The sequence below is a fragment of the Pezoporus occidentalis genome, unplaced genomic scaffold, assembly GCF_034315485.1.
Source record: "Pezoporus occidentalis ecotype Australia unplaced genomic scaffold, CSIRO_AGI_Poc_V1 ctg18, whole genome shotgun sequence".
Classification (NCBI taxonomy): domain Eukaryota; kingdom Metazoa; phylum Chordata; class Aves; order Psittaciformes; family Psittacidae; genus Pezoporus; species Pezoporus occidentalis.
The window spans coordinates 5,995,362-6,011,402 of record NW_026913640.1 but is presented as its reverse complement, the minus strand read 5'-3'; positions in this window follow the sequence as shown (position 1 = coordinate 6,011,402).

Below are 16,041 nucleotides of genomic sequence, written 5' to 3'. Positions count from 1 at the left end.
AGAGGAACATACACTTCCAGGAAGGATTTGTCATATCCCAAGAGATGTGGGAAAAGACTCTGTTGGTGATGCCTGTTGGTGTCCATTGGGCACACCAAGGCAGCCCAGAGCCAGCACCCAGGTATGTGCAGTGAGGTGAAGCAATTCAGATGTTTTCAGGTGAGTTGGCAACTTCACAGGAATTGAGGGTACAGTTTTGAGAGCAAGTTCCTAAAACAATCCATCATCCTGAGTCCAGCCTCTTCTCCTTTTATGAAGATAACAGTGTAGCTAAACTAGAGTAAGGTGGAGAAGACAGGTTGAACACACTCAGCCCAGCCTGAGCGTGTAACAGCATGATGTGATTGCCATTTCCCTTGTCTTTCCCATCCTCTTTTGCTGGCAGGTTATGGCCAGCCCTCACACTCTGTCAGATGCTTCCCATAGGCAGCAGGACAAGGCACTGCTGATAAGCATGCTTTCTGTGGGGCAGTGGACACATTCCATCTTATTCTTAAGAGAAATAAAAATGTTATGGATAAAGCACTTCACTGTGTATTTCCCTGACTGATAAAATTCCATCCCTAAGCTTAGCACACGTCCCTGCAGAATTGACTTGGTGCAGAAAGTCAATAGTGACAAATGTAATATTAGATTATTGTTGCAAGGGATGAAACCCTCCATCTGGAGGGGAGAGATTGCATGGTCTCAGTGGGGTTTTAATAACTAACTTTTCAGATTGATTGTACAATGTGTCTCTAGACACTGGTTTGCCATCATTACTCAACACTATAGAATGAAGTGCTTGTATTTGCATTTAGGTCTTTAGGTTTAAAGGAGAAGTAAATAGATATGTGAGAAAACAAAGTAGGATTCATACAAGCTGTATATCCCACCCAAGAATCAAGGGTGCTTTTCTTTCCTTTCATCCTCAAAAAAATCCCCATAAATCTGGAGAGTCTGGTAAAGAATATCTGTCTTTAATTATTAAAAAAGAGACCTTTTTCTTTACTTTCTGCATTTTCACATTAAGGATTACTCATCTCTACTTTATTTGAAAGAGGTTATCTATGTTCTGTAGGCTTCCATCAAGCTGTTAAATGTGACATTCATCTGAACAAAATGTAGCTCTTCTAACATTACTGTGATGGCCAACCTTGGAGAGAAACTCCATTATCCTCTGTGTACCAGCTGAGTGGGCATTTTTCTTTTGGGTTGACTGTGCTGATATTTTCCAGTAGTAGTTTTCTAGATTAATGGCTGTGTCTTGGATGCAGAGGGACTGCTGGAGTGAGGTTAAATTAATGAATGAAATCACAGGTACTGCTTAAAAGCCTTCAGGGTACAAATTGTTGGTAGTAACCAACAGATTGGGTGTCCTGAAGAATAACTTTCCTGTGGGCTCTGACTGTTAGTCTGAGGAAATAGCTTGGGAAGTATCTTGCTTCTGGTCATGTTTTTCTTCAGGCAGGAAATATCAGAGCATGGTGCTAATGCAACAGTTCTTACCCTGGCATCTTAGCTATTTTAGGCAGGATCAATGCCAGAATCTCCCTACCTTGCTCCATTACACAGCATCACTTAACGACAGACCTGTATTCATTCCCCAGCAGCAACAGAGGCTTTAGAGGTTTCTTGTCCTTATACAACCACTGTTGCTGCTCTGCTGGTCTAGGAGTTATTTCTTATGATGCTGGTGGTTTTGCCTAGGCTGCTGAATATGCAGCAGTATGAAGCCTTGGCAATGAGGAAGGAACTTCTGCCCAAAGTTTTCAGTGCCTGGTGAGGACGCTGTGCCATGGCCACCTGCCAGATGTGCCTGTGGCAACCGTTCGTCTCGATGAGGTCACACATCACACCAGTCCTTATGAACTCACAGTAGAAAGGGGAAGTAGAGAAGACAACATGAAGTTCTTTGAACCTCCAGCATGAGCACACCACCTGCTGCTAGTCCAAGAATGTGCAAGTATTTGCATGAGCACTAAGGATTATGACTTGTATGTTTGTGAATATATTTGCTACCAAACTTGCACGACTGCCAACATTTTGAAGTCCTTTGCAGGCTGGCTTTACTCCATCCATGCCAACCTTACACAGCCTGTTTGTCACAGCCTGTGGTCAAAATGGGGGTCACTAGCCAGGGTGAGTGACTCTCTGTTTGCCAGTCTAATGAGATGTGTGGAGTAGTGGCTCCAGTCCTGATCTCTCTGAGCTGTGAGCTGTCAGGACAGTCACCAACCTCCTCCAGGAATAGCTCATACTCCAGCAGTGAAAGGGTACAGTGAGGGAAGTGAGTAGGGGCAGACAGGGAGGGGAAAATACAGGGGAGCAAGACAAAGAGCACTGGAGTATAGGGGAGGGAATCTCAGAAGGAAGAAGGAGAAAAAGAAAATAGCTTAAGGGAGCCACAGAGAGGAGTCAGAGGCAGATCTGGGACATGTGCAAGGCATTCGTCTTTGGTGCCTTCAACACTTCTGTGTGTTGTGCATCACTGCTGGGCTCCAGAGATGGTATCAGTGTTGGTTTATTGTCCCAGAGGCCATTTTACTTTCTGAATTCCTCTCTTCTCCTTTTTTTTTAATAGGACAAGTATCACTGTTGATTAAAGGGGAGAATGGAAGGTGGGCAACCTTTATGTGCTATTAATGAGGGCAACAACTAAGTGATAAGTCTATGCACATTCTGCAGAACTGAAAGCTACTTGGTATTTCATGTGTGGCAAAGATGAGCTTGTGAGCAGCATTAACATGAAATAGCTCCAACCAGCTGGGATAGGAATGAATCTGCACACAGCAACATCCTGTATAGTCTTGCTAACCTGAATACACATCAGGTTAGCCTCAATACACACTGGTGGAGGAAGGAAAGGTGAAACAGGGACAGTGATAGTTACTTCAGTAAAAATTGCCCCTGAGTGTTTAAAACCCTTTGCTAAAAGTGCCACCCATTGCAATTCATATAAACAACCAACTCTGAGGCATTTTTAGCAACATCCATATGCTACTCCACATTACTGCAAGGACTCCTTGCTTAATGAGTGTCAAACGTTCATAGATGTTGCCATCATTTTAGTAATGCTCAAAGTCATTTTATTTCTATTTGTTTGCATGGGTTAACAGATTCTGAAGATCTTCTATAGCATTTGTGGTGAGAATTGTGATGTGTTGTTAGGATGGCAATAAAATCCTGACAAAAACAGACTTTGCATTATATGTGTACTTCTATGAGCTCTGCTGGGCTTTTTTAGACACATATAAAGGCAGTTTGTGCTTTTGTATTTACCCAGTTCTTGATTTCCATCAGAGAAATGAGTTTTATATCCTATTGAAGATATGATCTAATTTAGATCATTTCCCGCTGTAGGCAGCAGGAAAATGTGAATATTCTTGAATTCTATTTGGGAATTTGGCATGGGAAGACTAAGCAACAGTGCAGCTGGAGGTTAGCACTGTTACTCTATGAGCTGCTGTTCAGTGTTTCAGTTGGCTTGTAAACCCTGACCCATCCTCCTTGCTTTTACTCAGCTTCACAAGGGGTGTCTGGCCCTCCGCATAAGCAATGGGGTGACCCAGACGCCTTCAGGGAAGGGTTCCTATATTTCTCCTCAAGAGCCAGGGTGCATCCTGGGCCTGCATCCCCGACACCACAGTCCAGATGCCTTTTTTAAGTTTCTGGGCCCTCATTCTCTCACCCAGACTTGGAAGGTCAGTGGCTGAACGCCTGCCCTCTCCCATAGATGTACTGGTGTCATCTGTCTTCTCTCAAAGGCTGTCTTTCCACAGGGAGTTTTGGATAGATTTCAGGGTCACGCGAGATGAAGAGCAGTGTAATCCATGGTAGGTCCTTCTGTTTGATGAGCTTTCTAGAATATGTAATAAAGTAACTTTGTGCAATGTAATACATTAACTACCTTGTAACACCTTGCTGTCTCTTTCCAGCTCATGCTGTAGCACTCAGAAGGCATGACATGCTGTCAGCTTAAAAACAATGAGAAATCAGAGTAACAGTGAAAATGACGCAAAGAAAATCATCCCCATTATAAATTTATGCATTTGATCCCCTTGAGGGACTGTGTAACACTGCTGACACACCCCTAGGATTTTCTAAGCACAAGTTGTCCTGACCTCTGTCATAAATCTCGAAGCCTCTGTTTCCTTCAGGTTGCTTAAATGAGCCAGATAGGCCTCGCTCCATTAGTACACGAGCTGCTTTCCTGCACTATGGCCATCTGTTTCTCAATGATTACGTCTAGCCTGGGTTGAACTGCTTTTTTAGGGTATGTCATGACGCAAAAACCACAGTATGAATCATCTCGTCCAAGATGATTTCTTGGCTACTGTAGCTGATGTCCAGATCCACGGAGTTTGGACTAGCTGCCTGCCAGGAGACCTTGAGAGCTGTGTTTGAAGCTCCTTTTACACCCTGCGTTGCAGGGACCTGCACTACTTTGTTTCTGAGTTTAGGGGAAAAATGGTTTCTAGGTGCCCAATTTGTTTTTATTTAGAAACCCTATTTTACCACACTTTTTACCAGCTGTTGAGAAATCATGATGGGACTGAGATGTATGTTGTCACTCCCCTGCTCTGGTGATTCCCTCTCTGCATGGGGTAAATAGCACAGCTAGCAGTAGTGATTTATCCTCATGCTGTCTTCTGAAATTGTCTTTAAAACCACCCACTTTGCAAGCTCCCTGAGGGGAACTGCAGGGACTGCAGTCATGCCTTAAATTCAGATAATTTGCTTTCAACAAACTGGAACGCACAAACCAGAGCAAGTTCTTCTAAGGTGCAAATAGAGTTTGCTTTTGGAAAAATCTTGCATAAGAATATGAGGTTGAATTGGCCAGGCCCTGGGCAGAGCCAGGTCAGCACATGAAGGCAATGAAGTAGGTCCCTATGCACCCAACAAAGAACAACCTCTGCCTTTGTGTCCCAGCTCCAGGGCTCTCGGGTGAATCACACACTTCATAGCCACCGCCCCAGGTATGTACGGGTAATGTAGCTCTGTTTCAGCTTTTATTTGTTTGCTTTGGTTCCAGTCAGTTTTCCTTTAAATAGGCAGAAAAGATAGGACTTGTCCCCTGGATCTCCCCAGATCTGTGTGATGGAGCGACCTGTGGCTGAACTGCTCAGCCCAGGCTCCTTCCATGGCTCAGTGGGTAGAAATGGCCACTTCTGACTTGTGGTTTGTCACGTCAGTGTGGATATCTGCTCTGGGACAGGACGAATCACCCCCCATGTGCTCTACTGCCTGTGAAAGCAGCTTTGGTTCACCAGCTCAGATGTATACGTTCCCATGGGACTGGAGGAACCCTACACTGTGGGTATCCATATCTGCCTTGTAAAGATGACTTCTGGTTTGAATTCACGGTGGCTAAGTTCCCAGATCTGTTTATCATTTCATGGTAAACTCTGTTCAAATTGTATCTTTCTTTGTTCATGCTGTAAAGGTGTTGTTTTCTTGTTTAAATTATCTCCACCCTATCATAAGCTGCTTGGTGAAATATTGAATTTAGATGTTGCAAAGCCTCCCATGTCTGTCTCCTTAATTCTACCATTAACTTATGATGCTTTATTTTTCTAGGTATCTTATTTCTGAGAATGCCAAAATAATCCTCTTTTTACAGAAAAAAAAAAAAAAAAAAGCCCCAAGCAATCTCAACCTTAAAGTTTCTTTTTGACATTTGTTTTTTATTTCCATGCAGATCAGTTCTGTGAAGATTCTTAGAATTTACTCCTGTAAGTAAATGAAACAAACCACATCATTTTATTTGCAGTTTGTTATATCTGATTCTTGCATTTGGGAGTCTAGAAATACCTGCTTCTGGAGGATGGCACAGTTCCTGCAAGAACTGAAATGCATCAGTAGTACATCATCAGTACACCCTGGGCTTCTCAATTGCCCTGGCATTTTGGCTACTAGTTACAGAGGGTGTTGAACTCCCTTTTGCTAACTCTCATGGGCAGGTTTAGCAAAACACTTGGGATTACTTCAGAGAAGGCTGAGCAGAATTTGGTGTGCAGAGAATTTTCTGAGCATGGAGCAGTTATGCATGATGATCCAACCCATTTGCATCTCTTTAATTTGTGCCCTACACAATACTGCTTGCTATCAGTGCTGTCTTGTCTGGACACTTTTGCTCTCCATTTAAGGTCACCCTTATCCTAATGTTGCATTTTAGTCCACTTCCCCTTTGAAAAAGTAATAGAGCAAAGTATATGAGAGAACTTCTAAGAGAGCTTTTGCTACATCTAGTGGCAGAGTCTTTGAAGTGCCTGAAAAAAAAAAAAAGCAGTTTAGCAAAAAGCCAATCTCTGTTTAAAACTCTCTTTATAATGAAGCCTGATGTGCTTCCATATTGCCGTCTGTTTACCTTTGTTATTAATTTAAAAGCTCTAATATTATTGCCTGGAATGTTTTTTCCTCAATTCTGGCTGCCATCTGAGACAGTACTGGTCTGGACTAGCTGAGAATTTGATTCAGACTGAATTATTACTGAGAGAAAAGATAGATTGGGGTGCGGAGTGCAACCCCAGCTGTCATCCTTCCCAGTGCAGTGCCTGTATCATCCAGAAGTAGGAAGAATTCACCCAAATTGCAATGGTGTGTCCCTTGAGAGGGAAATCAGGAAGAACATAAGCATGGCTGCATGCTTACAGTGAGGATGTTTGTTCAGGAGGTAGGTGCCTGGATTCCTGTTGTCTCCTTCCTTTTTGTAAGGCAAAGTGAGGAGCACACAGGTGGGGGACTGAGAACCACCTCGGACTTGCTGGGGGAGTGAAGATATAGGGTCAAATCCCTTGAGGTTGGGATGTGCATTGGTCCTAGCCAGATGATTGCAGGAGAGAAGCTGTAATAATGGCAGCTACTCTTTATCAGCATCAGAGTTGTGTCTTTTGAGGGACCATCCAACTTGCTCATAGCCAGCAGAAAAGCTTTGCTAATTCCAGTGGGAACTGGATGTATCCTTGACAGAAAAATACATCCTCCTGATATCCATCTGGATGGGGGTGACCAGGCTTGGTTTTTTCTGCCCACATAACAATGAGACCTGTGAACAAGGAAGCTGGGATCATGATGGAAATATTGACAGAATAATGCAAACCAGAGCTGATTGCAAACCTACTAAAAAGATCAGCACTGATGTTTGAAGAGCTGTTGATCCAGATTTTAGAATCTGGATCAAAATTACATGGCTTTTGAGGTGGAGCGGTTGTATAAAGAAGTGACATCAAACCTTATTAACCTGCTTTTTATGGAGAAGGAATACTGCCTTACATTGGGCACCAGGTCTTTATGGTGGGAAAGGAGGACCTTAATTTGGGTGGCCCAGTTGCGGTTCCAATGCAGCATCTTCTTTGGGTTTTGCAGGCTGGAGCACCTCACCCTTGTCAGGGGAAAAGCCAGGGGAAACAGAAAGGCCCAAAGGAAGGCAAGGAAGGAGAGATAGTTTTACAAATGGAGGATAAGGCAGCACTGAACATGGAGTTGGAGGTGGAGAAAGTTTTCCCTTTGGGCACCATGGTCTGGGTGTCCTAGTGGTGAATGGTCCCCATACGCGGCAGAGAAGTGGTTGCTCTTTGCTGGAAAGAGGCTCCCTTCATAGCTATGGAAAGAAACAGGCACGTTTAGAGTGCAGCATCCTGCAGAAGGGCAAAAAATAGGTCACTGCCCCTGAAGGGAGCCCTGAGTGACAACTCAGCCACTGTCAGTGATTGAAGACTGGCGAGAAGACTTCCACCCCTCTGTGTTGCAGTGAAGGGATGCTCCTGTTCTGTGAGCAGTATCCAGCTGCAAAAGCAAAGTTTAAAGACATGATGGTGAACCTGGCAGTGGATATTGCAGTGTAAGTTTGAAAGGTGTACGCAGAATGACAGAAGGAAAACTTAAGACCTCAGAGGACAGTTTAGCCTGAAGTATCAGAAACAAGCTAAGACAGAAAGAAATATACGGGATGCACACCATCCACACCTTTGGACTTCTACAGTAGCGTATGCAAGGACGTTTGAAAATGCTCAAGGAGGATGAGTTGTGCATTAGCTGGGAGATGGTACAGATGAGGAGACATTTCCATCTCAGGGTGTTACTTCTCTTGTGAAATATCAGGGAAATAAGAAACAATTTCAACTTTAACAGTTCATGCTTGAACTATTGTTTCAGATAAAAATAACCCTTGATGGAAGGAATATCCATCCCTGTTATTCACCACAGGAGCAGAAAAAGATGTGTAACTTTCTTGAGCTACAGGGTATGATTTGAGTTGATAAGGTTTCTAGTATCACAAATTATTTGTATGTGACAAGCTTGATCTGTTCCCATAATATATGGTGAGAATCACTTCATGGCTCTCTGAGCTATTCGATCAGCCCCATGCTGGGCAGCCTTTCTGATGCCTGGAGTTCTCTGCAGTGCAGAGATTGACCAGAGATAACAAGCTGTCAAAATACTCTGAGGAGCATTTCAATTTATTTTAGAAGCAAACATAAAGGAGCTCAGTAGCTTTCACAAGGAAAAAAATGGTTGAAAGGAAAACAAACAAAACGAGGAGTTTAAAAGCATGGTTTTTCCCCATTTATTTTAAGCCTGCTTCTTTCAGGTACATAAAAATTGGCACAGGCTGCTTTTTTCTAAATGATGGTTTGTGCTTCATTTCTATGCATGAAATGCAAGGAGCAGCCGTGCCTTCTTTGGAAACAGGACCTACTTTTGCTTCCTAAAAAATGTCACTCTATTTCATGTCTCTCTGCCCTCTGCTATGGCTGATGGCCACAAGTGGAAGAAGACAACTCTTTTCTCAAGTCTCTGATTAGCACAGAAGGTTAAACATGTCTGGCTTACAAAGGCTTCCCAGCTTCTTCCCCGAGTGGCTTCCCCACCCTCTTGCAATTACCACTGCCTGTTCATCACTGCTGGCCAGGCAGGAGCTCCAGCCTGGAGCAGCAGGCAGCACTTCTCACCACGGCATGCTCCAAACCTCAAAGCAAGCCTGGACAACCTGGAGGTGAAAGCACAGCTGGCAGAGCAGGAAGAAAAGAGAAATTTCAGGGCAAGGATAAACCCTTTCATTCGTTTGCTCCTGCACTCACAAGTAGCACATTCTTGGCTGGCTGGGCACCAGGGCTCTTGTTCTAGCCAAGGGATTTACCAGGTATTCAGGGCACGATTATGAAACCCCTTGTTTTTGCTCAAAACTTTGTTCACTTGTTTCAGTGGCCATTTGAATATAATTCAGAACTTTATCAGAAGGGCATAGGCATAAGGAAAATGGAAATAATAGTTTGTGGAGTGAGTGGCAGGAGATAGAGCTACTGAGGTTTCCTTTCTAAAGATTAGGAAATTACCAGTAAAAAATAAGAGAATTGGAAATTATGCACTTTTCAGTTACATTATGTCCTATAAAAGGTAAAACACTGCTTTTTCTTAAGGCGCAGAGAAGGGATAATATCTATTCATTGCATTTCTGTCTTCAGTGCTTTTTGCTAGGTATAAATTCTTCTGTTATTTAAGACATAATAGAGAATATGAACATAATCTATTTTTAAATTAAAGTACACACTTAGGTAGTTTTTAAATTCCCTTTGACCATTAAGCTGCCTTCAACCTCTGATATCTAACAGGACCACCTCAGACCCAATACATCCAATCCACTTCTGGTCCAGCTGTACCACCCTAGGGAGAGACTGAGATCTGTTCAGACAGTCTGAATTACGGCATTTCTTAACTTCTGAGCATTTGCACATTACAACCTTAGCTCTCATTCCAGCATAAACTTTCTTACATGTAGCATGAGGTATTTTTCATGAATCTGACCCTTCCCCAAAGACATCTGTAAGACTAACCACTATATAGAGTAACAAACCACACACAGGGACTACTCAGTGGAAGTCCAGGAGGAGCTGGGCTCAGATCCAGAACAGGCATTTCCCAAGGTCCATGTGCTCTTTGCATCCACAAGGCAGAGCACCACTTTGTGTCTCAGCCAGCTGCATTTTTATGTACTGGGTTTGTGTGTAGCAGTGGAGCCACATGGCCCATCTGCCCATCTTCCGGGCAGTGTCATCATCCGGAGACACTGTCCTGGATGCAGAGTATGAATGAACATGATTGATAGTTGTAAGGAAATTAGAAGGAACTGGTATCTCTAGGGAACAGGTTAGAAAGAAATCTGTCTCTGCTCCTGTTTAAACTGCATAACCCATATGGTTAATTTGCCTTTTTTAATAAGAAGGAATTTCTTTCGGAATTAGATTTGCCAATGTTTTTGCCTTACTAACAACGTTACTTATCTCAGAGCTCAGGTTATTATTAGCAATTTTATATCCTGCAGTTGGTAGCTTTCCTGACTGTTGTTATTATTATTAGCATTTTTATTTCAAAATCCTTCAATATAGTCTGAGACGTAGGGAGAGGCGTCTGGCATTCCCTTTTACCTCTTGAGGGAGGTTCTGGATTGCTCATTCACTGTTTAATTGCTATTTTATGGCTGTATATTTCTAGATAGCTTCTTATAGACCTATTCCCATATCAAGAAGTCATTCTTACACACAATCCAGACACAGTGATCTGGCACAAGCCAGGTCTGCTTGAAGGTTTATTACTGTGATTAGGAGATGGAGAAATAGCACAGGCGTTTATATATATGCAAAACTTTAATAGTTAAATGGGCTTTTCCCAGAGCAGTAGCACTAAGAAAGGCCGGTTTCCCTGAGGAAGCTCCTTCGCAGCTACCTTAGATGCCCTCCAAGCTCCCACGTCGAGTGTACACATTGCAGCTTTCTTTACATCCTGCCCAGGCAGCAGTGGCAGCGGCGGCAGGTGCTGGGGACGCTGTGTAACTTTTCTGCAGATGCCCTCCTGCGGGATGCTGCCTTGGCTGGTGGACGCTGCTCTCCAGAGGGAAAAGGATTACACTGGCATTTGCCTCCCTGCATGCATCAGCATGTCTTTCCAGTTCACAGTCACTGGCCATCACACAGACTGTGAGATTTACACTTTTGAGGTCTCTGTATCACTATCAAGTTTGATTCAAATAAGCTGAAGGCATTGAATGGATGTATGGAGGTCACAACCCACTCCATTGTCTGAGCTCTGGGTTCCCCCACCAGCAAAGAGCAACAAAGAGGCACCAGATTTCCACCCTATGTCTTGGCCAGCTTCCTTGCCAAGTACCAGAACTGCTTGATCCAGTGATCGTCTTTCAGAGGGCTGCAATTCAATAAAGTGACTCCTGGATGAAATGCAGGCATTTCCACCAAGCTCTTCCTCCCTGTAATTTGACTTTTTCTCCAGCCTGATTGCAAAGAGGAATTTGTCAGCATGAAGGAATGTCTTACAGAGTTAGTGCTCGGATCACAAAAAGGGCCAGTTGATGGAATAAAGGTCTGCCGTGCCAGTTTGTTACTAATTGTTTCTCAAGGTACCAGTCTGAATCAACATCTAAAGTTTTCAGACAGCATTCCACATCTTTTAAATCCATCTGTTCTCTGTGCTCCAGGAATTGTTTCTGTGGTTTGAGATTCCATTTTTCCCACAACAGCAGATTTTTTTCCTTCTGGTGTGGGGCTTCTCCCTTCCAAGCTGCCTTTCTGACAGGGAAACAAATATCAGCAGGAATGCTGATGGTTTGTCTTCAATGTCCAGACCAGTGACAATGAGCCAAACACTCTCCACCCATTTCCTGTTGCTTTTCAGTTCCTTTAATTTTTACCCCTTCTCCTGGATTGGCCTTTGCTGGTCCCACTAGCTCCAAAGAGTCAACAAGCAATGAAGCTGTGTGGCAGCCCTGAAGCATTTCAACAAGACTGTGAAGCAGTTTCAGGACTGAAACAGCAGCAGCTGCTTCAGATCAGGAGCTGTGTTAGCTGAGGAAGAGGAGGGATTATTTTGTGCCTTCAGAGGAGCTCCAGCAGTTTGATTTTCCAGTCTAAGACTGTTTAGAGTTGATACAACAACTAAAGCCCACCTTCACAGCAGCTTTATCCATCAACACAGTGTCCAGGCTGTGATCCTGTAGAAACATTTCTTAGCCTCATAGAAATACCATCAGGGAAAAGCCATGTCTGAGAGATGTATTTGGCATCAGTGAACTGAACTGATTGTGTTGATATATGGAACTTAAGCATTTGTCCAGAAGGGTGATTGTAGCTTTATTTGGTGGCTATATATAAAACCCCAATTACATGATATTTTGAATGCGTGGTTATCATGGTTTAACCCCAGCCAGCAACTAAGCACCACTTGCTCACTCCTCCACAGTGGGATGGAGGAGAGTAACAGAAGGGTAAAAGTCAGAAAACTCATGGGCTGAGATAAAGACGTATGAAAGCAAAGTAAACCAAGGAATTCATTCACCACTTCCCATTTGGCAGCACCCTCTGGATATTGTGTTCATCCATCCCCAGGAGAGTAGGGCTCCATCATATGTAATGGTAACTTGGGAAACCATCACTCCTAACGTCCCTCCTTTACTTCTTCCCCAAGTAATTAATCCCTGAATTATCAGCACTGCTTCCAGCACAAATCCAAAACACAGCCCCATACCAGCTACTATGAAGAAAATTAACCCAGACCCAGCCAAAACCAGCACAATGGTTAAATATGAAGGGTGGGAATGTTAAACGGAATTATTATTTTTTAAATGATAAAGTGGAAAGTTAAATTTTTTTTTTAAATAACAAAACAAAAAGGTTACTTCATGACACAATGTATATTTTATGAAATGACAGCAAATGCTAGGAAAAAAGGTAGAGCTTGATATACCAACCACAGTAGTTAAGGAATGCTCAGAAATGAGTATGAAAGGTACAGGATCTAGAAGGTGTGATGGAGTCTAAAAGTGATTTGTTGAACCTCTCCCCTGGGTGATGCTCCCAGGTGCTCTGTCAGCTGCTTCCTGACAGGTACATTCAGGCAGACAGGATTTCCTGTCTCAGTCTTCTGCCTGGATTGAGCACCAAGAAGGATCCATCCCCTTGGCCCTTATGTAGCCGCCCCTGCATGGGAATCAGTGCGAGAGGAGATGCAGGCTTCTGCATGCTCATGGTGGCACCATCCCTTTGCCTCCAAGTGTTTCCAAGGCATTTGTTTGCAACCAGCAGATATGGGGCAGGACTTACAGAGACCCACGCTCTTGGGGAAGGGGGGCTGGAGGGCTGGTGGGCCTCCACATGTCGGCTGAGACCCTGGAGATCACCTGATCCCTCATAGCAGCTCAGAGGACAGGTCACCTGGAGATACTTGCCCACATGAACCTCCTGGCTGACTCCCTGTCCTGGGCCTGGCTGGGATGTAGTTAATTTTTCTCCATGGCAGCCTGTGTGTGTTTTGCTGTGCTGTGTTTTGGATTCGTGAGTAAACCAGTGCTGACAACACACCAGTGTTCTGGCTGTTGCTGAGCAGCTCTTGCACCACATGGAGCTCTTCTCTTTATCCCAGTCACCGCACCAGTGAGCAGGCTGAAGGTTGGCAGGGAGCTGGGAGGTGGCACAGGCAGGAGAGCTGAGCCAGACTGACCAAAGGGTGATGTCTTGCCATACAACATAGAGTGCTACAGGAAAAGCCCCAGGAATGGAGGAGGAAGGGGGGACATTCGTGGTCATGGCATATGTCTCTCCAAGTAACTTTTCTGCGTACTGAGGCCCCATCTTCCAGGACGTGGCAAGACATTTGCTGCTGAAAAGGTAAAGTGAACCAATTCCTCTTTTCACTTTGCTTGAGGGTGCAGTTTTTGTTTCACCTCTTAAACTGCATTTATCTCGACCCACGAGTCTTCTTGCCTTCCTCCTGTCTTCTCCCCATCACACAGGAGAAGGAAGAGTGCGCAGATGTGTAGATGCTCTGCTGCTGGCTGGAGTCAACCCTCCACAACCCCACTCCATCCTTGGTCACAATTTGAGTTAGAATGGTCAGGAATTGAGTTTCACAAAAGTAATGTGTGTTAATATCAGGCTCCAGCTGAATCCCTTCTTAGCAACATGGTATCAAGAGACAAATTTGGGAAACAGGTAATCTCTGCTTCATTTTGCCTGAATTAGGAACTTTTTCTTGGCAGATCTCCTTGAGGGAAACAGAACAGAAGACACTGAAGTTGAACTGCTACAGGGTTTTGTTGGTCTTTTTTCTTCTTTCCTTTAGAGTTATGTTTTCAGAATAAAAGATTTGCTGCTGACCACCAGAGCTCTTCTCCTCATCTGAACTGGCCATTCCCAGCTGCTCCAATGCTGTAGGACACAGGGCACTAAGGAAGGCATCTGAGGTCCACATGCTGCAGCAGTGACAGGGTTTCCATCCACCGCACCACAATATGCCATTGCCCAGGCAGGGGACCAGCCATGCATGAACCTATATAGTACAAGCACCCTTGGATATTGTGTTCACGTCTAATGTCCACAGCTCAAGAAAATGCTGAGTAACCCATGTACTCAGAGAAAATGCCACAAGAAGTAAGCGATCACAGCAAGAAAACATAAACAGTTACTGCCTAAAGCTCTGTGGAATGCATTAGATAGAAAGCAGAAGATGATCTAACATCTAAACAGACACCTAAAATCTGTCCAATGAATCATAACTCAGAGTGCCTATTTCTTGTCTTTGGCTATAAATCCCTCAGAGATAGATGCCATATTGCAATTCCCTGAATTCAGGTGAGATCTCTGACCAACGGAATGAAGAGCATCACTCAAAGGGGTCCAGGCAGGTTATCAGCATCTGGAAGACTTTCCTCATAACCTATGTTCACCCTATGTTTGCTCACATTTTACTGAGCAGCTGTATGGTCTCTTGAGCTCCAGTAATCTGGTAGAGAATGCCTTTCTCTCTTCATTTTAACCCACTCAATTCATCACGATCTTTGTTATCAGAAAAAATATGGAAATGCAGAAAGAGGTAGAAGACAAAGAGCTCATCTAAAGACACAGGAAAGAGACGATGTAAAGTAGAAGCCAAAGGGGGAAAAGTAGAAAGGGCCTAGCCTAAAATCAAATGGGTGAGAAAAAGACATGTCTAGAAAGTTCAATTAATTCTGTCTAGAAAGAGAATAAATGAAAAATGAAACAAAGAGCGGAACTAGCATGAGAGAGAGAGAAGGATGATGAAAAGGAAGGTGCTGGGTAGAAAGTAGACCAGTAAATTAACTGAAATGCAGCAATAGATGCTGCAGAGGAATCCTTTCAGCAGGCTCCATTAAAGTTTCATAGTGAAGGCTCAGTGGGATTTTCAATATTTAAAAAGTGTTTCTGAAGGCAGCCAAGGGGAGATGCACTGCTGACTCTTGAAGGACTAACGCATTGAATTTTATTATGTCTTCAAATAGCATGGGACAGTGTCTAACTCTTGGTTGCTTTAACAGAGCAATCATTTCTTGCTCTGCTCATCCTCTGCTTTTCTCTCTGGTGATCACACCCGAAGATAAGACTGGTGCAGGAGGGTTGAAGGCAGAAGCTGGGGATCATGGGGCTGCTGAAAGGCCGCTGGTTCACCACCCCACAGTGCCGGGGTAAGGCCCTCACAGCCTGCACAGAGAGACATGGTCAAGGCAAAGGGTTTCATGTGTGCAGATGCAAATGTTGGATGCCACCCCAGTGACTGGTATGTGATGGCTTCAACTGCCCTGGCATGGGACATGAAGTCCCCCAGCAGGGATAGTTTGTCCTTTCTTGAAGTCCTGTCTGATGAGGGGGAGTGAAAGCCCAAAGGGAAACTAACTCACAAGTGCAAAAGCCCATACAGGCAGGGCATCCCACTTTTGCCAGGTGTGGGTCTGAGAAAGGAGTATATGTATGCTTTGAAGCTGGGAAGAGGAGCAGCAGCAAGGCAGAAGGGCAGCTCACTGTGTTGAGAAGCATCCCGGCTCCAGAAACAAAGCCCAGCTCCTTGCTCCTGGTTTGGCAGCAGCTATCAAGCTCTTTCCCTTTTCTTGTTTTCAAAGTACCAGTCCAGCAAAATAACGACTTGAAAGCCACGAAATAACGTGACTCAGTGTTATGGCACACTCTTCTTTCTTATCTCAACTTTTAAGGGCTCGCAAGGTGCTGCGCGCACCCTCCGCGCGCAGCCCCCCGGCAT